This window comes from Indicator indicator, chromosome 1 (genome assembly GCF_027791375.1).
Source record: "Indicator indicator isolate 239-I01 chromosome 1, UM_Iind_1.1, whole genome shotgun sequence".
NCBI classification, from domain to species: Eukaryota; Metazoa; Chordata; class Aves; order Piciformes; family Indicatoridae; genus Indicator; species Indicator indicator.
Window position 1 is genome coordinate 57,627,820 of NC_072010.1, and position 27,475 is coordinate 57,655,294.

Genomic DNA, 27,475 nt, shown 5'->3' on the forward strand with positions numbered 1-27,475 from the left:
ACTTAGTAACAGATATATCTTTAATGGTCTGAGTGCCAGGTCTGCTGCTTTCCAAACCCTCACCCTTGGGGAAAAAAAAATAAAATTATCTGCTCAGCAAACATACAACTCATTTACTAATGGTTTACTACGAATAACTTGTTTCTGGGATAACGTTCACTAGCGATTCATACACGCAAGGATTTATGTGGCAATAATATGGATATTAAGAAATCATTCAGAGATCCATGCGGGGGGATGGGAGGGAAGCCTTTTAAAATTGTTTGGAGAAAAGAGAGTTTGATGTTTGAGTGGTTTTTTCCCCTCTAACTTTAACCTTAAGCATCACGAATTGTGAAAAGCTCAAGTTTGAACCTCATCCAAAATATGACAAACAAAAGAAGGGAAAGATGGGAGCATACATCTGAGTATAAAACCAGGAAGTATAAAATGTCTTTTTCCCTTATACTGGGGGCAACATTCTTAAACAAATGGACAAGGATTACTGGCAGCAGTGAAAATCTCCATGAATATTAATGAGGTTGCAACCAGCTGATAAGGTCTAAGAGTTTTTGAGAATTTTTCAGAAAGGAGCCATGAACAGAAACCTTTAGGAGATGGTAATGCTGTACTAAAGAATATTACCACACTGGGGTGCAGGACTGATGAGAAGTATTTTGTCTGGGGAGCATTTCTGAGGCGCTTACCTCCTTTGAAGTCTCTTGGCGTCAGGAAGAATGCTAGCTGTCCTCGGGCTGCCATCCCTTTGAGGGGAGGGAGATACAGATGAGCCCAAAGGTTCTCTTCTAAACACAAGTCCTTACTGCAAGCTGGCCAAAAGGTCCCTGCAATCAAAGAAATCATTGTGGTTTTGCATGTGGCGCATTTATGTCCTTTAATCAAGGTTTGTCAGCCATCTAATATGTTCAACCACAAATGAAAAATAAATGCAAAATGCATCTGCTGCATAGCCAATGCAGAACAGAGACTAAGAAAAGAGAAGAACTGTTCATTCCAGTTTGAACACTATGAGCTCCATGAAAAACACAGGCAACATGATTTTTCAGACTACGCAGAACCACATCAGTATACAGTATTTGATGCGTGTATATAGGTATAAAAAGAAGAAATCTGTTTCCTTTGGAATGATTTTCCAACACACAAACTCCTCCCTTCTTCAAACCTCAAGAAAAAAACATTGTATTTTCATTTCTAGACATGTATACTAGTCAATGTACTCTACAATCCAATGCTACAGTCACTCTTCAACAATTATCTCCTGAAATTACCACAGCAGTTTACAATTAATCCTTAAATGCATTCTTTTCGCCATAAGCTAGTTGTGCAAGTGCTTGCAAAGCCACTCAATAGGAAAAAACAATGGAAGTTCTGTTACAGCACCGCTAAAAGATTCCTTCTGCAGAACATTTAGCAGACTCTTGTGTTTTGCATGCCAACATGCTAAAGCCACAAGCTCCATGTTTTCCTTAGTGTGAGTCATCTCCAACAATGTCCACATTCACAGCCTCTTTGGCACATCTCCTGAGCACATGCCCTTCCACCACAGAGATGAATCTTCATAGCCCAGCTGTCACAAGCATAGGCATGTCATATTAAGCATATGATTTCCCAGAGCTTCAAGCTAATAAGCAATTTTGGTTTATAAGTTTTCTATCAAAGCATATTACAGTAGAAGCAAATAGGCATATATTTGTTCTGGCTGCAAAACCAGTTCCTAGCTAGTAAGAAGAAGCAACTTACACAAGAACTGTATACATTTCACTTCCTAAAGGAGAATAGAACACACTGAGTGTGCCGAGTCCATATTCTTTTTTTCTTCCCACATGCCTATGGCCATTTTTCCTTTTCTGCTTCAAATAATAGCAGTGTGAGAGGGAAAATTCCTGTCCTTTACAACTATAATTCTTGTGTTAAGACTTTTATTACCTTGTGGGGCTGCCAATATTCCCCACTTCCCTGTCTACACGGCAAATAACTACTTTATAACCACACCTATCCAGATTACCTTATGGGAAAAAAAACTAAATGCAATCTGTGGCAGATCTTTTCCCAGGAAGTCCATTTAAAGAGGCATGTGAAGATTAATGAAAGACTTAAATGGCTCTATGACAACTCCAACCTTTCACCTATTCACCTCTTACAGATAGTCACAGAGAAGGCAAGAAAAAAATATAACCCATAATCAAAGCTCCACATGGAACTGAACTTTACAGAGCGATATGCAAAATGGTTAGTAATAAACTGTACAAAGTCCCAAAATAAGAAACTGGAAGCAAAAATAAACCAGCATTAGTTTACAGAATTTATTCATCCAGATAAACTGCATTACAACAAAAGCAGAACAAACAAATGAACCTTGTATCTGATGAATCCTGAAATTACGATTTTTTTTCCAACAAAATGTCAACCTACTTACACCTACATATCTTTTCACTGGATTAGTTTGCATCAATAACACTCATAGGTTTTATGAATTATTCCCCTCTCTAGACCAGAGCAAATCTTTCAAGAGAAAATATGAGGCCTTCACTTCCATTATCAAAAATATAACTACTTTAATGCTGATGTCTACTCCTGTTTGCCAATTAAATTCAGAATGTAAGGTATAACTCAAATTTATTTCTCCTTCACACAAATATCAATCCACCCATCAGTTTAATCCTTTTTTCCCCATTTGTATATATGACTTCCAAGATCTTCTCCATCCCTGCTCTGTAGCCTCTAAAACTTTACAGCTCTTTTCCTTTCATCTTCTGCATTCACATAGCTATTAAATTCCACTGCTTCCTTTACAGAATATTCATAGGCAAATCCTTCAAAACCCTTACTACTAAGGAAGTTGTATTTATCAGCCCTAGAATCGGTCAAGTTCTTCAATTCAAGATTTCTGCCAAGCTCATTGATGTAATCTGTGAAAAAAAAATTTTTAATCCCTCATTCTTTTGTACTTTTTCTATCTATGACTCTTATCTTGACATGTAATTACCACTAAAAATAACTTCACACAGTCCTCACACTATCATTTCCATACTGCCTCCTTCCTCCTTGTTTTTATTTCCTTCTTACAAATTTCTTTCAAGGAACTGTTGAACAAAGTAGGGGGGGAGAAAAGCCTCAGTACCTCAAATGACCTCTTTTATCCCAACTGTTATGCAATAGCTTACAAATTTAGTAGCACAAGGAAAAAAATAGATAGAAAGAACCTTAAGAATGTAGTTGAAAACAGTGGGTCCTAAATACAGGAACTGCAATCTTAGAACTAAAACACTTCATAAATGTATTCACCATGGAACCTTCCTTACGAAGTTCAAAATTTTTTACTTTAACCAACTTTTTTTCAAGTACCAGTTTCTGAAAGTTCTGCAATTAATTATTTTAATATACTTAGTAACATGCTCTGTAGTAAATTATAATATTCCAATATAATTGTAAAGAATGAAACATTTCTGCTTTTATACATCCCCATACAGACCATATAAAGACCTAGAAGAATTCATTTGACCCAAGTAAGTGTACAAATGTCAAAGTTTGAAATAAATCTACTGAGCAACACAAACTATCTAATGTTCACATGTAAGAGCATAAGATTACAACAGTTTTCAGCTGAAATAGCAAATGTTTTAGAGGTTCATGAGAACATCACTAGACTGGCAACCATCACTACACTGCCATTAGTCACATTCATAGATTCATAGAATACCAGGATGGAAGGGACCTTAAGGATCATCCAGTCCAAGCTTTCAGGGTAAGAATACAGATTAAATGAGATGGCCCAGCACCCTGTCAAGCTGGGCCTTGAAACTGCCTAATGTAGGGGAATCCACCACTTCCCTTGGGAGTTTATTCCAATGTTTAATAGTTCAAATAGTGAAAAAAAAAATTTCCAGCATCCAGCCCAAATCTACGCAGTAGCAACTTGGACCCATTATCCCTTGTCTTTACCACATGACTCTTAAAAAGGGATTCTTCCTCCTCACAATAGCTACCCTTTATGTCCTTGCACAAAAGCTTTTGTGAGCAAGCCTATGTGGGCAAGGAGATGTAGAACCAGCCCACAGAACTACTCTACCTAAACCTGGGTACAAACAGACACACATACATGCTTTTTTCAGCACTACCATTGGCTGATCAAGTATCATAAACAAGGATTTGGCAATGCACTCCCATAAAAAAAATTTCACCCTTCTGAACCATTAGGGTAAAATGCCCCCATGGAGAGAGAGAGAGAAGAGTAGTAAAAGGCCATTAGTCTTCTACCTACACAGTATGTTGAACCACTGTGCTGGAAGTTTAAACAGCCTCTGATGCTATACTTCCTTCCAAAAGGAAGTGGCAGGAGAAGACTTCTCAGAAATTTGTTTCCCAGGTAAACCATGTCATTCCACAAAGAGATCCAATATAATTAAAATGGAAGGAACGTGAAAGTGGGATGGAGGACAAGACACTGTTGCTGCATTAGATCTGCCTAAAAGCAGATGACAATATGCACAAAAGATTTTATACCATACAGAAACCAGCAACCAGAGCAGTAAAGAAGCAGCTTTTAAGGCCATCACAACAAGTATAACACAAACATACTAATTCAAAGAAGTCATACTTTACATTGAGCTTTCCAAATTTTGGTTTAAAATAAGATCAGAATAACACGACATGGTTAAGTACCTAAACATTAAGTAATATGAAATGTAGTCACTACAAAACCTCAGGAGTTTTGAGATATACTAGTGATGCTTCCCAACTTTGATACACTTGTACAGTAAGATTTAGCCATAGAAGACTAACAATGCAGACCTAATTATACCGAAAAACAGGAAAATTCTTGAAGTAACCATTGTTTACTAGTCAGGTTTTTCCACAGATACAGAAAATTAGGACAACACGATACAAATTCTAGAAAGCGACAATAGTCCTTTGGACTGCTGAAGGAACGTGGTGGAATAAATAGTTTCTAAACTCACATTAAAAACAACATCTTTCAATAAAGACAGTGCAAACAAGGGACTCTGTTCTCATTAAAAAGCACAGCAAATGGCGATAAGCAAAGAAACAAGTAGTAAAGTCTATGGGTAACAAAGGCTGCAAGGTAACAACAATCTCTGAAATAAGAAGGGGCCAAACTTTTCAATATGAAAACAGTGCCTCACAGCAAAATCACTTGTGCTAGAGTTCATGGGTTCTCTCATGTTCTTTTGTCTTATTTATGTTCATTATGGGCTGTATCAGTGGAAGCTTTCGACCTGCTCCTTAAATCAGTAGATAGACTGTCAGATCTAGTTTATTAGAACCACGACAGAAACGTTCTTGCTGCCTCTTTCAGGGCTGTCCAGCTAGAGGTAAGATTCACATTTACTACAGACAAATGAAGGCAACACCTGTTCAACTCCTCTGGAGGCTAGTGCTGCCTGGGACATCGTAAGAAAAGTAAGAACACCGGAACAGGGACTGCCTCCCAGGAACCCATGCCTCATTTTGTTCCCAATACTGTCACAGTAAAAGAGAATTTGTAGTCCTAGACCCCTTCTCATTTTAGCTGCAGGAACTCTTACAAGATAGGGCAATTCCATCCAGCTTTGGTCAAGCGAACAGAGAAAGCACTCGATCTTCCCACCACCTCAAGCCTGACAAAATGCAATGACAACAACTTGGCTCAAATTGTAGTAGGCAAAATGAGAGATAGTTACAGTTTGTTTTGGTTTTATCTTTTATATTTGAATGTGCCTAATCTCCATTCAAAGTTCAGAGAGTGTGGTTTGTAAATAAAAGTCATCTGAAAGGGTACTAGCTGCTGCTGCAGGGCTGCACACACAACACAAACACCAAGAAACTACTGACATTTCACTTCTCCCTGTGCTGAGGTACAACCTCTGTTGCAGTGGTTTCTACAGTCCTAACGTTAAGCAGGAATCTCTGCTTTGCTTTCCCACCCTGACAATCATGATGTAACCTACCACAGGCTACCTGCTTTATCAAGTGACAACAGAACACACCAAGCCCATTAACTTCTGTCTGACCCACAGCATACATTTAAGGTCCTATCAGTTCAGAGATGCACATAAGTGTTAAATCAAACTGGTTAAACCTTTAAAAGTTAAAGGACATGGAGGTGAAACTTACTGAAGCCAAACATAAATACCCACATTTGAAGTTACATTACCTGGATTGCTGTGGTAAGAATATTCAACATATTCACACTAATGTCCTTGAGTTTCCTAAGTGTGCAAGCTTAGGCTCCTTTATATCCAGCAGATACTGATTCAAAAAATAGCTGCAAGTGACATAAAATCCACCTCATATAAATTTTTCCAATATTAACGCTGTAAGTTTAAAAAGTGTGTTTACCAAGCGTGCTTAGCTTGACCACTCAGCAATTACTTCTTGACATATTTTGGCATACAGATTAGAAAGCACTGAACTATCATCATTTAATCATATACACAGAGTCCCATCCAAACCTCCTAGATGGAAAAAAAAAAAAAAAAAAAAAAAAGAGTCTTTCTCTGTAATACAGGCTTTCCAAACCTTGTACAGTTCCTGAAGCTCTTTACTGAACACATTAGGCTCCCAGTCACACTAAACTGGCCATGTTATTCCAAGAATGGTCTCCCTGATGTCACATACAACCAAAGACCTAACCAATACGAGATTTGTTTTGGCTTAGTCATAGTGTTACTTACCAACCTCATATTTATTTGATGACCTAAAAACCTTCTGGATTACTTTCAATATCATTGCTTTTCAAAAATAAGTATTTCTATACTTCATTTACTTGAACTTGTTGTTCCACAAAGCTTAATTAACCAAATTTCATAAAAGTTACTTTTTTTTTTTAATAAGGGTGTACTGTGTCATTCATAACATTTAAGCAAAAGCCATTTTCTGTTTTCTTGCAGTCTTTATAAACACCAGCTTGACTTACAGCAGTATTTATATATATATATATATAAAAAATATATTATATATAAAATATATTGTATATATATAATATATTTTATAATATATACTATATAGTACATTATATCCTAGATGTTGAATTAAAATCCATCCAGGTATAAAGACTACATTGAAAATTATCAGCAGCTATCCTTTATGAAGCTTATCACCATTGGTTCTTCTTATAACCTATTTTTCCTCCAAAAAGGATTCTTAAAATACTTTTATGGAATGGGAAGCTGTCTGAGTAAAATAGGAGAGGAAATAAACTGGAAGTCTGATTCTCCTTGGGTCAAGAAGTTTAAACAGTTCAAAAGGAGATCTCAAAAGCTACAAAAGTGTGCTAGGAAAATACATCTGAAGGAAGAAGAAACAGGATCTTAGTATTTTTAAAAATATATACCACCAGATTAGCTCAATACCAGTTCAATGTCATCTGTATTTAATTATATCGGTTTTTGAAACTACTTTGTGATCATCTTATATATATTACATTCATATGTATAGAAGTCTATGACAGGGAATTGAAGGAATTTTTAATATATATTTACATATATAAACACACTGATCTTAACTTCTATCCATACACATGTATTAATCTCAGCCTTGAAAGTGACATACATATACATGTATGAAAAAAGTCAACAAACTTTATTCTTCAATCTTTTAAAGACAAATTAATTTCCTCCGACATATTTATAAATAATACAAGACCAAAAGAAATATGAAAACGTTATGAAGTTATAATAAAGCAGTAATTTAAAGTTATTAACAAAACTGAAGAAACATAGAAAATAAAACAAACTCCAAATCACTTGTCCTAAAAAGGACAAGAGAAACAACTTCAGAATCAAACCTAAGCAAGCTCTTCAAAAACTGGTAGAGTAGCATAAGATGACAAAGATAGAATTGACAGGCTTCTAGACAAAACCTTTTAGAATAAGTGCCATAACAATACTTTTAAAGAATTACAGTATGGCAAAACTCAGAAGAGTTAGTGAACAAACTTAGAATAAGGAAAAAAAAACTAAACTAACAAGAAACCCAAAGAATTCCCACTCCATTACAAAGGAGGCAGTGGATGCTGATACTTAAAATCTAAAGAACTAAGCAGACTCAGAGAAGTTTCATGAATGAGTGTTACACGGATCTAAATAGAATTATAATTCTTCTATCTGAGGAGCATTTAATCAGATCATAGATGGAACAGATGAACCTTTCACTTGGAAGACATCAATGACAGATACAGTTCCCAAATCAGAGAGATAACAGAGTTGCTACCTATTTCATTAAGCCTACTTCATTAAGGAGTATTTTGATTACAGCTTTTTAACACATTAAGGCAGTTAGGGACCAGCAGTGCCTCTACTGTATATGCACCCATACAAACCACATTGCTGCAATATGCTTTAAGAGCAACATTCTAATTACCATCTCCTACAGTAGACAAAAGCCCTTTGTCTCAAGAGAATAGGAAAATGAAGACATTATATTTTAACATGTGACTCTAGAAAGGATTGTTTGCAATGCATTTCTGTTGCATGTAAAGACCTTAGGGTTTCTGACAAAAAGATGTTCCTCAAATTAATGGATATGCATGTACCTAAACTGATACCCATTTCACTACTGCTATTGCACTATTTGAATAACTCTGACCAGAGCAATTGCAAACCTTCAACAATGGACATAAAGAACAAAGTCTAGAGGGAATGGAAGCCTTGCTCTATGCAAGCAATAAGCTGCTTTTTATATAAGACTTGCTGTGTTAATGCAGCAATACCTCGCACAGACAGATATGGCTTGGTCTCTAGATATGAAAAAATATTTGCTTCAGAGCAAATATATTTCTGAAAAATGAAGTTAGGACACACAAACAAATAAAAACAGAGTAAGAATATTTTACAAAGCTTTTGGGTATATCACCCTATTCTAAAAAGTAGCTAAAATGTTTAGGGTTTTTAAATGTAAATTTCTAGACCAAAGTAACTGTCATTAACTCATAAAACAATAATAGCAATATCAAATTTTACTTTCATATATGCCATTCAGTAGATATCAAGAACTTGACACTACCATCACCTGAAAATACTAAGCCTCAGGCAAGTACAGCTGTACTACGCAAGCCTTCTCAAAAGTCCAAGCAGCAGGTCCCTTACTCATGTAGCTTAATGGAAGGAGGTGTGGAATGACTCAGTGCCCCAAATGGCATAGACATTTTTCTTTTCCAGTATTTTGAAATTTGTTATACCAAAGTGAATACCAAAATTTCTCATAAAGATGCTTACTCCTACTTAACAACTGACATGGGAGTACTTAAGAAAAAAAGTTATTACATAATAAAATAAACTTTTGCAGCTCACAGAAGGATATGCAAGAAACCTAGGCAAACAAAGACTGATTTAGAGCCATAAGGAAAAAGAAGGAAAAAAAAAGAGAGAGAAAAATTATCATAATTGCTATTTGTCTGCCAAAAATATAGAAAAATCAATTTAAGAGTTTTCTATGAACGGTACCTCTTTCTATTCAAGATTAACTGGACACATGGTTAGCACAGATCACACTACCATTAACGCGATATTAATATCCTCCTTGTAATTTAGGCTAAACTGTCCAGTCATGGAAGAAATGTTTCCTAATCACTCAAGACATGGAAAATTAATGTGTGAAATGTTCCTGGTGATGTATTATCACACTGTCAGAAATAGCCTCAAATGACTGTCAGACCCTTAGAACTACATATGGCAGCCCTGGCTTACAAATACAACAAAGATCTACAGCAAATAAACCAAGATTCCTAGCCAAGAATATTAACCAATTCACTTGAACATTAATATGGTCCTTTTTCAGTGTATGTGTGTATATATATCATTACTACACAACAAGGTCTGACTCTTCCTATAAAAGGCTAATTGAAGCACAAAATGTTTCCTTTGCAAAGCTTCTGTCCCTTCACCTAATAATCATCATACAGTAATTTTTAACAGTATAGAGGAATGAGGTTTATGAGATTTTTGTTATGAAGACCAGAAGTCCTGTAGTACTGTCCTGCAAAACAAGAACTGAAGTAATGAATAAACATGAATACCTGTACATTCTACTAGCTGTAGAAAGAGCCTTACCTTCCTCCCAAAGTAACCAAGTCATACAAAGTCATTTGTTAATGCAGTATCTTAGGAAACTGACACAAGTTCGTAAATTCACAGGCTACTGCATTTGACAGGAAGGATGAAGAGGGTACAAGTATTTTCAGAGGGTCCCCTTCACAACAATAAGGACAAATATCACTAATGACACTTCCATCCTCTCCAACCCAGTCAAGCTGTTGATCCCTACAGTCTCCTCTTTCATTCAACTAGGAAAAGCAAAAGTGGCCATAGTACCTCCACAAAAAGTTTCCATTCACACAGCTGAATTTTGGACACTGAATTTTCTTCCCCATCCACGTTGTTGTAACACATTTTTAAAACTATAAAGTAGCATTCCCCTCAAACTTCTATTTTTTTTGGGTTTTATTTCACTCATCCTGTGACATCTTACTATTCCTCCTTTAAAATTAACAGATCTGAAGCAAAGAGGCAGCCTAGGAGTGAAACAGCACTTTTGCCTTTTTCCATATTTCAATTAACTACCAAACCTAGACCTAGATATTTCAGAAGGAATAATAAAAGTCATGATGAAAAGTTTCTGTGCTCATTTATGTGCTTCCTGATGCTTCTGAGATCCATACATAACTTTTGAGTCCAGTACTGGTGGCAGGTTATCAGGTCTGAAAAACTTGTCTGTCCCTTTAGTAATGCATCTCCTGGTTTCAGAAAAAAATTGCCTTTTTCCCTTGGAAACTAACCAATCTCAGAAATCCAGAGAGAAAACAGATTCCTCCTTTCAGAACCTTCATGTTTTTGCTGATAAATAGAATGCTTTCACAAAATCCAAAGCAGACTGAAAACTAATTAATTTTCTGCCTACTTGTATCATTAAATGCCATCAAGAGAACAATCTCTTACCTAGACTGTCATTTCATTGTCATAAAAGAGCTATCCAGATGGGGACAAGTCTGACTAAAGAAATAAAGTAGTACCACAAGCTTCTAGATATTTTCACTACCTTCTAGAGGTAATAAATCAATATATCCATCCACTTAAAATCAAAAACCAAACCAAACAAACAAACAAAGAAACAAAAAGCAACACCAAAACACCTCTGTCTGGCACAACTAAAACTGAACCCTGAAATCACTTAATATGGTAGGGAAGGAAAGCAGATTCAGAAGGCAGTTAATGAAGACCTCTTCCATTAGCCTCACTTATGGCTAATGTGCCATTTGCTAATGTGCAAGTAAGTTAACTTTCAAATTTTAATTTTTAAATCACTCAAATGAAGGCTAGGTGCAGTCTCCTTCAAAAAGCAACCTAAATTTTGCCACTAATCAAACCCTGACAACTTTAAAGCTTCACAGAATAGTTGGTACTACATTGGTTTTCACGTTTTGACAAATCAGATGGAGACTTAGGTTATATGATCTCAATTTTCTCAACAACAGTGCCAATTACATTGTCCTAATATTAAGAGGTTATAAAGTTATGACTTAGAGTTTAACATACTGATGTTAATTTAAATTAATGGCTTTTTGTAGAGAAACAACAAAAGACACACACATTGTTCTCCTATTAACGTTCTGACACGCATTTCACAAAATACAGTAACTCGTTCTTTCCTTGGAGTTGAAAGGACAAAAAACTTTTTTTTTTTTCAACTGAGGCCTGACTGAAACTTTGCCAACAAAACCAGGCACGACTGGATAACTTGGAAAATAATTACTTACAAAATCCAATCACCATGATTTATGAGCATCTTACCTTTAAATAGGATCCATAATATTTAGTTACGTATGGACTGTCACACTGACTCAGCACTGTGATTTCTTGTTGGATGTCTTCTATTTCATCTTCTGCTTCTTCTAGGTCAATAATTTTTATAGCAACCACTTTTTGAGTCCGATTGTCAATTCCTTTAAAAACTTCACCAAAAGAACCCTTTCCAATTTTCTCCAGTTTTGTAAACAGTTCTTCTGGATCTGCTTTCAGAGTCTGTTAAGAAGATAAAAGTTACTCAGTATTTACCATTAAAATGAAATGTGCTATTTTTAAAGGCAAGAAGCACTTCATACTCCACATATCCATATTTATCCACGTATTCTTTTTTCATCTCCATAATTATTATCTTTTTCCTACAACCCTTATATGCACACACTGCAATATTTATGCCTTCCTGTACATAAAGTACAAATTTAACATTACCCCCTTGACAGGGTTTTATCCTATCTGACATCAGAAAGTGCTGCTATGCCAATTTCTTTTTCTTTGCCAATAAACAGCACCTAGGCTTCATCGATAAAAGATCCTTACAAAGATTTTGTTTCTATTAAAACAAAAATAGATCAAGTATCACTATCAAAAAAGTAAACACACTGTCAACCCTTTTCTCTTGAAAATGGCTCCTTCCCAGAGTCCAAGGCCCTAATCTCTCAAATTTTTCACATATCTCATCCTCTTAAAGAATTTGTTCTCACTCTTTAGTGCACAGACTACTATTTCATTTTGGTTTAGGTGGCAAGCAGTCCTCTTCAATTTTCTTCTACTAAGGATTGCCCACATGAACTGCCATGTTTCTTCCTTATCCCTGACCCCAAGGGTTTCTGGATCAGGATTTATGTTTCATTTTTCTTCTCTCAGTTGGGTAAACTAATCCACTCCTTAAAAAACATTGATGTGAACAGTCACATGAAAGTTGTGAGCACTAATCCAAACACACAAATCTAAGACCACTATACCATATCTGGGGTTTCTTCACTGTCAGGTATTCAGCTACCGACTGCTACTTTTAGACTTCTCACTTTCAGTGCACACACGGTTAAGTTCCAGCAAGGAGCATTCATAGCTAATAAAAATATATATAAATTACTATTAAACTGGAAAAGTCATAGGAAGAGAGAATAGTCATGAAACGGGTAAAAATAGGGTAAGACTACTTAAAATCCTTCTGTTAAGAAATAAAACACTTCAAAAGACTTGTTATTCTTCAGTTTTGGGCCCCTCACTACAAGAAGGACATTGAGTTACTGGAGCATGTCCAGAGAACAGCAACAAAGTTTGTGAAGAATCTAAAGAACAAGTCCTATAAGGAGTCACTGAGTGAACTGGGGTGGTTTAGTCTGGAGAAAAGGAGGCTCAGGAGAGACCTCTTTGCTCTCTACAACTACCTAGTAAGAGGTTGTAGCGAGGTGGGGGTCAGTCTCCTCTCCCAAGTAACTAGTGATAGAACAAGAGAAAATGACCTAAAGTTGTGCCAGGGGAGGTTTTACATTGGATATTTCAAAAAAATTCAGGATATGGTTAAGTGAGCATGGTTATGTAGAGTTTACAGTTGGACTTGATGATCTTAGAATCACAGAATGGAAAAGCCCACTAGATTAAAAGAATAAGGTCCATGCTAAGAAAAAAAAAAAAAACATTGTTGATAGAAAAAAGGCTCATTCAAGAAAAATCCAGTAATGCTTAAATAAGCACAAAAGCACACAGTCTTTACTTAGCCAAAATTTGTAGAAAGATAGAGGAATGGAAACTTTGACGTTATCCCTGACAAGCATTGAGCCAACATTTTCTCTTTTTTATTAAATTCTTAATTGTTACTCAATTCAGCTCACACAGCATCTCCCATCTATACTTCTATTTCTGTTGCCATGTGTCAAAGACTATGTAATTATCTTGTGCAGTCCTGAAGGAAAGATATTTTAGAAGATCATTTTTCTGGAGCTATTGTGAGTACACTACTACTTCTAATACTTTAAAGTCAGCTACAGATACATCACAGTTTAAAGATAATCATCCCAGGAATAGATCACTGGTTTGATCAGTCCAAATCAAAAATACTCTACTAAGTATACTGGAAGACTTCACCAGCCCAAAGAAGTTCCCCCTGATTTACATCTTCTTGATCCATCTTTTTAATCCATGTCAGTTTCAGGAAACAGGACATGGAGTTTTATCATCCTTTTGCCATTAAAAGGAATAGAACAAAAGATCCAAACTCTTTCCACCAAAAGAAGCTTGTTCCTCCCCAAACCATTACACACCTCATATACAAGATGCTAATGTATATTTCCACTTGGAAACCAGATCAGGGCACTTCATGTTTTTCAGCAAGCGTAGTTGCCTTTTACCTACAGAGTAGCCCCTACCAATACTTCCAGGAAAATTATATTTAAGAGATCACAAAACTAGAAATGACATCATGCTGTAGGGGTTCTTCCCATGTCCCACAGAATGCTCATTTTTCAATATTCAAAACAGTTTTCTCTGAGAATTCTTCATGAATGAAAAGAACCTTAACATCTGCATCAGATATTTTCCCTTGTGGAAGGCAATTATCGGACTCTGCCTTCATGCATACTGTGTTAGAATATGAGATGACGTGCTGTAGAGAGCTGTGCACACCTAATCCACCTACACAAGCCTTCTAGTTCCATTCACTAGCCACAGCAACTCGGGCATTAGATAATCACAAAGGCATTTGGGTAAGGTCACAAACCAACACCAGTCACAGCTACCTAAAAAATTCCTTTTATGTCTGGTGTTCCACCTCCAGACACTAAAGAGCCAGCACTATTCAAAACCACAGTGTATTACAGTTGTTTACATGGAAAAACATACAAGGGCTACCTGCCAGCAACTCTTCAAGATCTGTTGGCCAGATGTACTGACTCCTATTGTCCTTTTCTCCCCCAGTTATCTTTAACAATCACATATTAAAGTCCAGTACTTCAAAACACCACAATCTTCAGAGACTTGCAGAACAGCTTCATTTTTATAGTGTCAGACTCTTGAGATTCTAGTATTAGGCAGACAGTTTCATAAAACAACTGCAAAAGAACATTTTCCCAGTTATTTTTTCGTTAGTAATTCCAGAAAAGGAGGAAAGAAGTCCTGAGAAGCAGAGAAGACTTGTTATTGGTTTATTTTTCACAACTACAATTTTGCAGCTGTTTTGAAATATTAGTTGTTCAATGATAGCTGGAATTAATATAATTTAAATTACTATTAATAATAACTCCTTCTCAATGAAAAAAAAAAATCCTTTTCCTTCCCAAATCACAACTTCTGTAAAACACATTTCTTATTTTTAAAACTTTTAAAAAGTTACTGGCCCTGAATTTTGTTCTGAGCAACATGAGGTAATAGATGGTTAAATAAGCAGTGCTCTCACTCTGCAAGAAGGCCTGAATTTTCTTCTCAGAAGACCAGGTGTTTGAAGTGAGAGCCTCAAAACTACTGGCAACCTGCAACCTTTATGGAAAACTACCAGTTGGTCTCTCTTCAATGAGCTGCTCCATTTCAAAAATTGAGAGATCAGAACTCCAAATACATAATGAACTGCTTGAATTTGAAAGTACCTGAGTTGCCAATTCCCATTCATTTTTTTCAGTATCACATCTGGAAAGGATTCTCACCAAATCTATTTTTGTTTGTTTTAGTAAATACTTTCAACAGAGCCAAAATAAGTAAATAGCTTTCTAAGTATTCTTTCTATATGACTGAATAGATAAAACATTTTCCATAGATTCTGTCACTACAGTCTTGCTGATTCTCTTTGCAAGCTTTCACTAAGCATAAAGCATGTAACTGAGCACACCAAGTATTGCTAGATACCACAGAACATCTGCTGCAAAAGGATCAAGCTAATCACCTTGTTTGATAAGGAGCTAGATCTCCACCACCAAACCTTCCTATCTCAGTATCTGCTTTCAGCAATGCAGAAAAAAGTGCTTTTTGCCATAATCAGAGTCACCACTCACCCAGTGATTTGCATAACCTCTCTGTACTTGTTCCGCATCAGATTCATTACTTTGACCTTAAATGGGAAAAAACCCTCCAATAATATTGCACTTAAAATTAACTCTTCTCAGTACCTAACATCACTGTTTTCCCCTTCTACAGGCTAGGCATAGCCTGATACAGTGTCAGATCCTCTTTGTTCAATTTGGCCCCTGCTCAAACTCAGCTGTGACCAAAAAAACCCACTTGCCTCTTTCTAATCCTCTGCATTTCTAACTAATAAGCTTCCAGCCTATTGCAAAAGTTCTGTGTAATAATTCATACTTATGATACATTGTACTTCATACTATTTATTCAATAATGCAAAACCTCAAGGTTGTGTAGTTCTTCAGTAATGGCCTCTCAAGTATAACAGGTGCCTTTAAATTTTGTACCATCAGCAAATTTTAGCTAAGGTCACTTTTCAGTCACCAACTGCCAAGAACTATTCCAGAGAAATTGGCAATATCATCCACTCTTACACCACTTCTCCATTACTTTCCTCATAGCAAGGCCATCATACAACTTACAATGCACTTATTTTTATGAATCTCTAATTCTCATATTCATCAACTGCCTCTATAGCTCAACGGAAAATGTTACTGAAATTCAAACTTTTATCCATAACCATTTTTACCTAGGACAGAGCTTTAACTGAGTCTTTTTCTGAATCTCATTTCAAGTTATTATTTCTAACCTCCTTCTACGAAGAGTGATTCATCCAGTTGTTGTAGAAAAGGGTTAAAACCCTCTATTTTTTCTCTTTAAAAGAATTACAAGCCATCTCTATTCAAGTTCTCAGGTTTATTTTGGCAACTGATTTTACTTGCAGATCTCTAATTCCTCTGCCTGCTCTTTTGAAATTGACAATCATCTTTCAACAGCTTGCTTTGTACACTTTTCATTTCACCAAATCAATTTCAATTAGTCAGTCCAAGCCTCATTGCCTATCAAGACTGAGCCCAAAATACCATCATGTAAAGAGGTTCAGAGATTTCTGGTGAAAATAAAATACCACATGGTGAACTGGCTTTTGATTGTTAGTGATCACTGTTGTCTGCTAACACAGCTGGAGGTAAAAAGAATGTTTTGAACCTTGTTCACCTGCGTGCAGATAAACCTGGAAGCACACTGCAATAGGACGTTGCAGAGAGTAATCTTTACAAATTTAAAGACTGCACAACTAATGGAAGGAAAAAAATAATCCATCGAGATAATCACTTCTGGCTCTGGAAATCCTTCAGCAGTAAAATTTAGCAGAAGCTACGGAAGTATGTCATAGAAGTATTACTAATTACTGTATTCTTACACTTTTTCTTAGACATCTGTGAATGACCACTGTAAAATACAAAGCATGACTAGATTGGCTCCTACCTCACTCAGCTGATATTCTCAAATTCCTTGCATCTAAATCAGAACTTCAAACACAAATTACATTTTAAAGCAGAGTCAATGCATGTTCTGATATAAAATTAAGTACATTTGAAATCAGAGAGGAAGCCTTTAAGGCCCCTGCTGTTTGAGGAATTGTCTTTGTGGTTTCTTCCTCTGCCCTGTAATTACTCATCACCACACTTTCACATTCTGAACAAGACACAGACTTCTTTCAACTGCTAAAACCAAAAGATAAAAATAGAGGGAGAAAAGAGAGCCATGACATTGTTTATGATACCACTAGTATGAGTTTGGTCATTTGTTAACATGTGTGGAGATTATCTGGTGTTCTTTTCAGACAAAACAATCACAGAATGGTAGGAGTTGAAAAGGACGTCTGGGGATCATCCAGTAATTTGAAGTTGACAAAAAAGTCAACTTCCTACAGAAATTTGTTTCAGAAGATCAGAACAGAAATACTGACTACTTCATATGCAGTCATTAGAAGCAACTGAGAGGTTTAAACATCTTAAGTTAGGTGCATAACCTATCACATTAAGGAAGAAACCAAATTTTATCTTCTCAATAAGGTACATCAACTTCTTGCTCAAACTTTTGTACTACTTACTCAAGTACATCTATTTAATACAGAAACAGGATACACAAGCCATTTGTTTTATAACCACACCAGAAAGAAGCTCTAAGTGGTAATAGTGGGAGACTCCCACCCTGTGAGGGATGAAGGTCCCTGTCTGATGACCTAAGCTGCTGTCTAGGACAGCTTGGTGCTTGCCATGGACTCAAATCTAGGACATTCTGGAAAGACTGCTGAAGTGTGTTCAACACATGGACTATTACCCTCATACTACTCTTGTCCATCAGGTACCACTGAAGTAGCCTGAGGAGACCTGGAGCATATCAAGCATGACTACACAGCCCTGACAGTGTGGGTCAAGACCATGAAAGACCAGGTGGTTTTCTCCTCAGTCCTAAGAGTGAAAGGTTCAAGGAAGAGCGGACAGATCAGGGACCTGCTTGGAAGAAAACCAGGGGAAACAGTCCTAGAGACAAGAAAGATCAAGGAGAGTGTCACGTCCTGCTCAAACAGACAGAAGAGGGAAAAGGGAGTGACTCAGGTTTGATGATTCCCTTGGGATGAATTAAGGAGACTTACACCATAGGTCCACACAAAGGAGATTTATTTGTTAACTACCAAACGAAAGTTATATGGGTATATATGGTGTGTCTATGAGAAAGGGAGAGAGAGAACAGGTAAAGATCCAGATCACCAGCCAGGGTTCCAGCAATGCCTCTCCCGGTCCATTCCTTGGGACCTCAGTAGTGGGTGTGCAGCTGCTAGTGTGTTCAAGTCCTTTTTACTCTCTTCCAAGAGGGGAGTTGCTTCATGGCTTTGTGATGTGTCCACTAATTTGTATGGGAAGTGCTGAAGCCAGTGCCTACCAATGTCCGCATGCACAAGAGGGAAGGGCAGCATGAACCCTTTCCACCAATTGAGCCAAGGGTTGAAGAGACCCTGGGTTTTATTACCCTTTGCACAGTGTGCAGCAAACCTCTTATCTCAGTGGAACGTATGCAAATTTGTCAAGGGGGCAAGGCCATCCATTCTCCCATGCATTCCAAACCCTCCTGAGTTGGCATATTTTGTTCCTTGTCTTAACTGCAAAGCACATATTTGTCCTAACTGCAAGGCTACTGCCTCACACAGTGTTTGAGACATAACTCATTTGGATCAGAGTCTGACAGAGAGATGGTTTGGTTTCAAGGATAACTTCCTCAAAGTTCAAGAATGATCAATCTGACATGTAGGAAGACAAGAAACGATGGCAGGGAGACTGCATGGATGGAAAAGGAACTCCTGACTAACCTTAAAAAGAGAAAGCATACAAGAGGTAGAGACAGAGTCAAGTGACCTGGGAGGAACACAGAATCACAGAATTAATAAAGTTGGAAAAAGCCTCTAGGATCAAGCCCAACTGTCAGCCCAACATCACCATGCCCACTAAACCATGTCCCAAAGTACCATTACAGAGGCATATTTGAAACTCTCCAACACAACTGAAACTTTTCCTTACCTTTCTTGTGGAAGCACCTAGACCTACAACCAGAAGTCATACCTAGATCCCTTGTAACTGTGGCACTGTACTGTCTGAACAAGGCAGTGTTCAGTGCCTTTAAAAAGGCAAACCACCTGTGGGGTTTTTTCACTTCAGCGTCTGAAGCTGTTGTGAGTCATTTTATCTTTCTTCAGAAGGAGTTTAAAGCATTCTTATTGTTATTACCATAACATAAGGCTCATTTTAAAGTAGGTTTATAAAAACTCTTCTACATAGCTATTTCACACAGATTTCTGTACACGGAAAAGCTAAGGTAAAATACTGGTTTTATGGTTCTCCAACTTCAGAAACAATACAAGCAAATCAGATGCAGCTTAACCTCAAAAATTTTAAGTCGAGAGAAGAGAAAGATATTTAGAGCTCTGAGAATTGTAGTCATAGCACAGAGTCTAGATGAGGTCCCTAAAAAGTGGTGTTCCCCAAGGGTCAGTAGTAATCAACACATTCATCAACACCCTGAATGAAGGGATAGAGTGTACCCTGAGCAAGTTTGCTGATGACATAAAACTGGGAGGGGTGGATGACATACCAGGAGGCTGTGCTGCCACCCAGCATGTCCTGGACAGGCTGGAGAGTTGGACAAGCATAGGGTACTGCACCTAGGGAAGAATAACCCTATGTATAGGTTAGTGGCTGACCTGCTCTGTGGACAACAGGATGACAATGAGCCAGTAAGGTGCCCTTGTGGACGAGAAGGCCAATGGCATCCAGGGATGCATCAAGAAGAGTGTGGCAAACAGGTCAAGAGAGGTTCTCCTCCCTCTCTACCCTGCCCTGGCAAGGCCTCATCTGGAATATTGTGTCCAGTTCCGGGCTGCCCAGTTCAAAACTGAGAGGGTAGAGCAAAGGGCTACAATGTGGGGACTAGAACATCTCTCTTATGAAGAAAGGCTAAGGGACTTGTGGGGGGGGAGGAGGATGGGACCAGGGGTAGCCTAGAGAACACTGAGAGGGGATCTTATCAATGCTTACAAACACTTAATGGGTGGGTGCCAGGAGGATGAGGCCAGTCTTCTTTCAGTGGTGCCCAGTAACAGGACAAGAGGTAAGAGGCACAAACTTGAACATAGAAAGTACCATCTAAACAGGACAACGAACTTTACTTTGACTGTGGTAGAACACTGAACAGGCTGCTCAGAGAGGTGGTGGAGTCTTTGTCTCTGGAGAAAACCCACCTGAATGCCATCCTGTGCAACCTGCTCTAAGTAAACCTAAGGATTGGACTAGATGATCTCCAGAAGTCCCTTCCAACCCCTATCATTCTGTGATTTAATAACTATTTGTTTTAGCATGTATTGTTAAAGATTACCTTAAAAGCAGCTGCTGCCACATATCCAACAGCTTATTGTACTGCAGTACAGTGTTCTGCAGCTTCATCCCTAAAGATTTTCTCTGCCAGTCTATGTAACCCGAACTTTTGGTTCCAACACACTCCCAATGCTTCATTACAGTTCACCAAGCACACCTAGCATAAACTTACAAACACCGTATTTTATTATTTAAAATACAGCTTACCACAGCCTTGAAATGGAGGCTATTCTGAAAATTCAAGGTCATATACACTTATGCCATGCCAGCCTTGCAGAAATTGCATGCATTACAGACAAACCAGCATTCCCCCCAGCTCACCTCTATAAAGTATAAAGAAGAGATACAACATACAGTCAGTTTAGTAACAATGCACCTTCACACCACACGCTCGTATCTACACAAAGCCCTTCAACCAAGGACAGCTTAAACTTTGAGTCTAAACTTACTTGCATGCATAGAAATTTAGGTCAAAACCCTGTTTTTATTCAGGTTACAACATGCCCACTTCACAGCAGACAGCGAATCTCAGATTTTGATAACTTTCCAGTACCATCCTACATTTCCTCCACAGTTTTTCGTTCCTTTGGCTCATTCTCCACCCACTCACCTTTTATGCATCACTCTTCAAACATCGATCAGATATGTTGTTCAGAGACATATGCATTAATCCTTAATTCCTCTGCTCTATTTACACTCTACTCTGCTCATGCCAAACAGCATTAACAAAGCATTGTCCCTGCATGTGATTTTTTAGTAGTCAAGAATTCACTCCTGTTCACACTAGGATACTGACTGCTCTCTTGTGTAAGTACAGCAAAGAATGTAGGAGAAAGCTGCCTAACTTGTCATTGACACTGCTTACATCATTTGTTGCAGAAGCTGGTAGGTGGAGAGGAAGGATCACACTACAGGAAAAGAAAAGATAGTCTCGTGACCTAGGCAATTTAATTATAACTCAGAGAACTAAGCTCTATTCCTTTCCTTTCTACATAGAAGGTTCCAAACCATAAGCTCTATTTTTTTCAATCAGATGCCACACATTGTACGTACCTTACTCTGAACAATTATCTGCAAGTAAAAATCAAAAGAGAATCATGTACTAGAAACAGACCACTATAAAATGACAGAAATGGATATGGGCATCTTGAGCTGGGCACAGAAAATCAGCATATAGTATTCATATTGCTGACAGACTTCATACACCTATCTATCAGTGGGTCTTTACCTTGGTATTTGGGGTTTTTCAGAAACTTTGAAAGTAATACGATAAAAATTAGTAAGTAACACCATCCTGAACGAAAAGAGATTTGAAGTAAACTCACAAATTAAGTGGACTAACAAAACCCCTGAATATCTACCCATTTAGTGCAGCTAGCAATATTACAAATTTAAAAACAAGTCAAGTTAATAAAAAGTGCAGGTCCTTAGAGAGATCGTGCAGTCACACACATAAGCAGCACATACATACTGCTGAAACAACCTTCATTCACTTCTGAACAGCTACAACCTGACTACTTTATTCTAAAATATTGCAGATTCTGCTTCAAAGTAAGCAGTCATCCCAGTTCTAACACGTTTCAAAAGGATTTTTAAAAGCAACGTTAATCCATCTCTAGCCAAAACAAGAAACCCTTACATCTTAGTGTTTGACAGTTGGTAAACTGCTCATATTTGGAAGGTGAACTTGAACACTCAACAGCAGTACCTACAGAACAATAAATTAATCAGCTCAAAGTGAGGGCCTATGTACTCTATTTGGCATAAAAGTATTATGCCTGAGCATATAATTCATGCTATGCCTAAACATGTAACATTTTAAATTCAAATCTCAGGTTATGAAATGGAAAAGGATTCATGACTTTGAATCTTGACCCATGGGAAAAACTAACCAGAATAAATCAATACTTAAACCAAATAAAGCACAAACGCTTTCAATCCAGGAGATAAATAAAGAAAAACCGTACATGCCATTCATAAGTTTTTCTTTTGTAGGTCGGGGCAGGAAAGTTTTCAAGATGATGTGGGAAACATTAGAATAACAACACACCAGTACTAACGAACTTAAATGATTTTTTGGCAGCAATTTGTATTTGCACTAAGAAAAACAAGGGAGGGGAGAAGTCATCTCAGTCACCAGAAAACCACACCAGTTATTTCAAAAATATACTTAAAACGCAGAACCAGCAGCTAACCAACTCTTAGTGCCAAACACCGGGGCCAAAGGCGATCCCTGAACACCCACCTCAGCCAGCGCTCCTGCTAGCCAGCACCACAAAGATGGGCACTGCAGCATGCATTGAAGGTCAGCATTGTCAGGTCCTATTTTTATGTATGCTTCCCGTAACCATGTCAAAATTATGGGACCGAAAATTGCCCACCAAAACACGTTTCGCTTTATGAATTAAAACAAGAGCTACTGGACCTGGGGAGAGGGGAACGAACCATGAGCACCCCTCCGCTCTCCACATTTGCAGCCAAACAGTGACTACTGAGGAAGGAGAGAGGGAGGGAAGAATTCACTAGGCGGAGGGACCGCATCAGGCATTACGCGAGGTGCTTACAGCACGTTTCGTTTTCACGGATCCCCTTCCTTCCCCCCAGCCCAAGCCCCGGGGCCGAGTCTGACCGAAGACAGTCTCCCCTCGCCCTGTGCCCCTACTCCAGAGAACTCCCTTATCTACAACACACCGCGCCCGTTCACACGGATGCCCCGCTCCCCACTCGAGGGGAGAGGCAGCGAGGACCCATCCCTCGCTCCCCGCCCCGTTGGCCTCCGAGGGTGCGTGCCCGCGCCTGCCCTTGGGGCTCGCCCCTCCTGCCGCCCAGGGCGGCGCGACGGAGGCGGCTAGTCCTCACCTGCATCCCCGGAAGGCCCGTCTGCACGGGGGAGCGAGCCATGGCGGCAGGAGCGACGGCAGCAGCACGGACGTGGTGGGGAGAGAGCCGAGTTTCCTCAGTCTGCTCCAGGGGTCACGCTTAGCTCATCTTCACACTCACACAGTCTTAGTCCTCCTGCTCCTTCTCGCCCTTCCCCTGATCGAGTAGCGCCTGTGCGCCGGCGGTGGGAAAAGAGCCCGTCCCAAACTCGGGGTCCTCAGGCCCCGGTCACGCACGCGATAGCCGCGGCCTCCTCATCCCTCCTCTTCCTCCTCCCCCGGCCGCGCGCGCAGAACACCCGTTCCCAACGGAGCCCCGCCGCGGCTCGATGACAAACCTGAGGGGCGGAGGCAGCGGCAGGCCGCGGCGGCGCGCGCCCGCCCGCCCCGCCTCTCCTGCCCGGCTACCTGCGCGCTGCCGGCGGGGAGGTGGCGGCAGCCTCTGGAGTCGTGGAGCGCTAGGGCCTGGGCGCCGTTCTGTCATACGTACCGTGGGGTACGGAGACTCACCAGCCTTAGTCGGAGACCCCAAAATACCTCTGGCGGTGCCGCCTCCTGAGTGTCGCGATTGCATCGTCCTCGGGGCAGGAGGTGTTTCACCTTTCGCGTTTTTGGTGGAGGCAGCCCGCAGCTAAGAGAGCTGTTTCTCCTCTTCGGCTGCCGGTGGGGCAGGACAGGTGAAGCGAGGCGAGCATCACTGCTGGCTTAAAATAAGGAAACCGGGTGAGGCGATAGCTCAAGATGGCAGAAACTCTAGACATTTTCTGGTGTGTCCTTTTCCTGCCTCCCCTGCACTCGGACGCTTTGAGAAAGGTCACAGCAGTCCTATCGCTCTACTCAGGTATATGGTTTCAGGAAGCACTTGATTTCCTGTCAGAAGCTGCAAAAGCAGTAAACCAAAATGACAGTCATGTTTTCACAATACTTCCTAAATGGAAGAAGAGCCGGTCAGCAGTCAGGCCTCCTCCACAAGAGAGAAACCCCGGACCCATGCTAAATCCCTTGAGAATTTTATATGGTTATAATCCCTGTGTTTGGCCTATTTGAGACTAAAGCGCTTCATCACACTATTGCCAATGCATTGTGGAATGCCCTAAGATTCCTTCCTTTTTATCCCCACAAAAAGCTAGGCAGTTTGACGAGTATTAGAACTATTGAAACTTGTAGGCTGGTGGGTCTGGGATCCAACAGGACAGCAGTTCACTGTCTTTTCAACTACATTAAAGGAAGGGGTGAACATCCACCACAGCATAAATTACTTTTCAGTGGGTAATTCTCTAAAAAATTTGTGCAAATCACTTAACTGCAGGAAACATTAAAATTATGGTTAAAACTCCATCTGAAGTTTTTCCTACAGTCATAATACTCTTTGTTGTCTAATATGGGCTGAACTAATGCTACATGATCTTGATTTCCTAGAGGTTGTAGAAGTATAAATGTCTCTAAGAATTCTCAGTCAAACTCAAACAGCTTTTTTTCAGGCATCTATATGTATGCACACATACAGGCTGCCTTTCTCTCAGAAATTAGACTAAATACACCAGGTTTTGGTAACAGTGAAATATGGAAAGGATGATGGACAGAAATTGTGTAGAAAATTGAAGTATTGGGATTCTTTTATTAGTTGTTCATGAAGGAGTTGCTAGTTTCTGTAATAGTTGAACGGAGATTAAATTATGGTGGTTTAAAGTTCAGGTAATATGAAAATGTTTCTATTGTTTACTGGTCTATTGTTTACTGGTATGTAATTTTCTAAGAAATGTAAGAGCTTTTATTTGAGTTTTACTTCAGTCAAAAGTCATACAACAGTCACAAGAACTGGTATTAAAATGTTCTATTTAGATTGTTTTCTAAAGCATTTTTGCAATTTAAAAAAAAAATAAAATCAGAGCTTTAGTATCTCCATGGTTTGCAGTAAATTTTTTTAGCTTTCTGTGGAGAATGTCAATGGACTACAAGTGAACATTTTCCTTTGTCTCATGAATACCATTGAGCTTTTGCTACCTCACATAATATTAAAAATATTTATTGAGAAAATGCCAGGTTTAGCATTGCCTATGTATCTTTCTTTTTGCTCTCTTCTAGATGGTAATTATGGTAACAGATTTTAACAGCTGGTTTACTTTCTCTGCACATTCAGTTGCAGAGAGAAAATAAAAAAAATATAAGAGTGTTTTATGTATTGCACCCTCAGCAAGTTTACAGATGGCACTAAGCTGAGTGGTGAGGCTGACAAACCTGAGGGATAGGATGCCATCCAGGGGGATTTGGACATGTTAGAGTGGAGGGTCTGTGTGAGTCTCATGAGGTTAAATAAGGCCAAGCACAAGGTTCTGCACCAGGGTCAGGGTAACACCCAGTATACATACAGGCTGATGGATGAAGAGATTGACAGCAGCCCAGTGGAGAAGGACTTGGAGGTACTAGTGCATGAGAAGCTGGACATGACCCAGCTATGTGTGCTCACAGCCCAGAAAGCCAACCATATCCTGGGCTGCATCAACATAAGTGGGGCCAGCAGGTCAAGGGTGGTAATTCTGCCACTCTACTATGCTCTGGTGAGACCTCACCTGGAGTATTGTGTCCAGATCTGGAGTCCTCAGCACAAGACATGAACCTACTGGAGTGGGTCCAGAAGAAGCCCATGAAAGTGATCATAAGGCTGGAACACTTTCTGCTGTAAAGAAAGGCTGAGAGAGTTGGAGTTGTTGAGCCTGAAGAAGAAAATGCCTCAGGGAGATCTTATTGTAACCTTGCAGTACTTAAAAAGAGCCTATAAGAAAGGGGACAGTCCTTTTAGCAGTGCCTGATGTGAGAGGACAAGGGGTAATGGTTTTAAACTGAAAGAGGGTAGATTTAGACTAGATATAAGGAAGACATTTTTATAAAGAGGACAGTGAAATACTAGCCCAGGTTGCCTGGTGAGATGTGAGATGTTAGATGCACCAACCCTGGAAACACAGAAGGTTGGTTGGGGCTTTGAGCAACCTGATCTAGTTAAAGATGTCCCTGCTCACTGCAAGGGGGTTTGGACTAGATAATCTTGCAAGCCAGCCCATTCTATCATTCCAAATTTTACCTTTTGTATTGTAAAAGGTATAAAGCTGTTATTTTCTGTCTAATAGTGCATTATTTGTGACTTGAATGATTTTCATAAGGAACATATACTTGATTTACTAGAATTCTTGATGGCTTACGTTCCTAATTCCCTTTTTACATTTAGTTTGTAGATTCCCAGCCTCAAGGCACATAAGCGCAAAACTGTTCCCATGTGCTACGTGGCCTGTAAGATTTCTCCCCTAGACTAGGGCCACTGTGAGGTCTTTCTCTTGCTTGTAGGCTCTTTGAGTAACAATAATGGATTTATTTCAGTTCTGCATTGTGTGTTCAGCAACAGGCTGTGCCTGAAAAATGACTGTTTGAGACAGTGGGGTAAGCTCTATGAGCAGATTTGTTTGTTAAATTCAGGGAAACAGGACCAGATTCAAACTGTGTCATAAACCACATACCAGTATAAGTTAAATTCTAGTGAAGTCAGAACAATGTATTAGAATATCTCATTTCTGACATTTGTATTTTATGCTATATCTTATGTTCTGATATACTTCCAATTTCTTACCTGGACTTGAAGAAATTTTAAGCAAGATAGTTTTGAATCTAATCTTAAAATAATGAATGCGTTTCTGAGTGCTGTTAGTTTTGTAAACACTAATCTAAATTTCAGCTACTACATTTCAGCTCCATCCTCACAGACTAAATAAAAGGAGCCTTACAAATTTTCCTCTCTTTTTCTTCTTTTTCAGGGAAAAAATATTTTGTGTGTTACACTGCAAAGAAAGGCTACTCTTGCAGAAATCTTTATTAAAAATAGAATGCATACATGTAATGATAGCTTGCCATCCCAGTACAATGACAGAGGCTTCAAAGATAAACAGTGCTTATCATGAAGGTGGTTCCCTGTTGTATCTTTTTGAAGCCA

The 27,475-nt window shown here is 38.9% G+C and overlaps 1 protein-coding gene across 1 annotated transcript in view; it reads right to left on the reverse strand.

Moving 5' to 3' along the window:
* The window catches only part of STK24 (serine/threonine kinase 24), a 49,879-nt gene extending 37,865 nt beyond the window's left edge, over positions 1 to 12,014 (reverse strand). Inside the window, exon 1 of the mRNA XM_054399949.1 lies at positions 11,787 to 12,014. The gene's annotated coding sequence lies outside the window, so the exon portion shown is untranslated. The remainder of the gene's footprint in view (positions 1 to 11,786) is intronic.
* Positions 12,015 to 27,475: the final 15,461 nt, after the last annotated feature.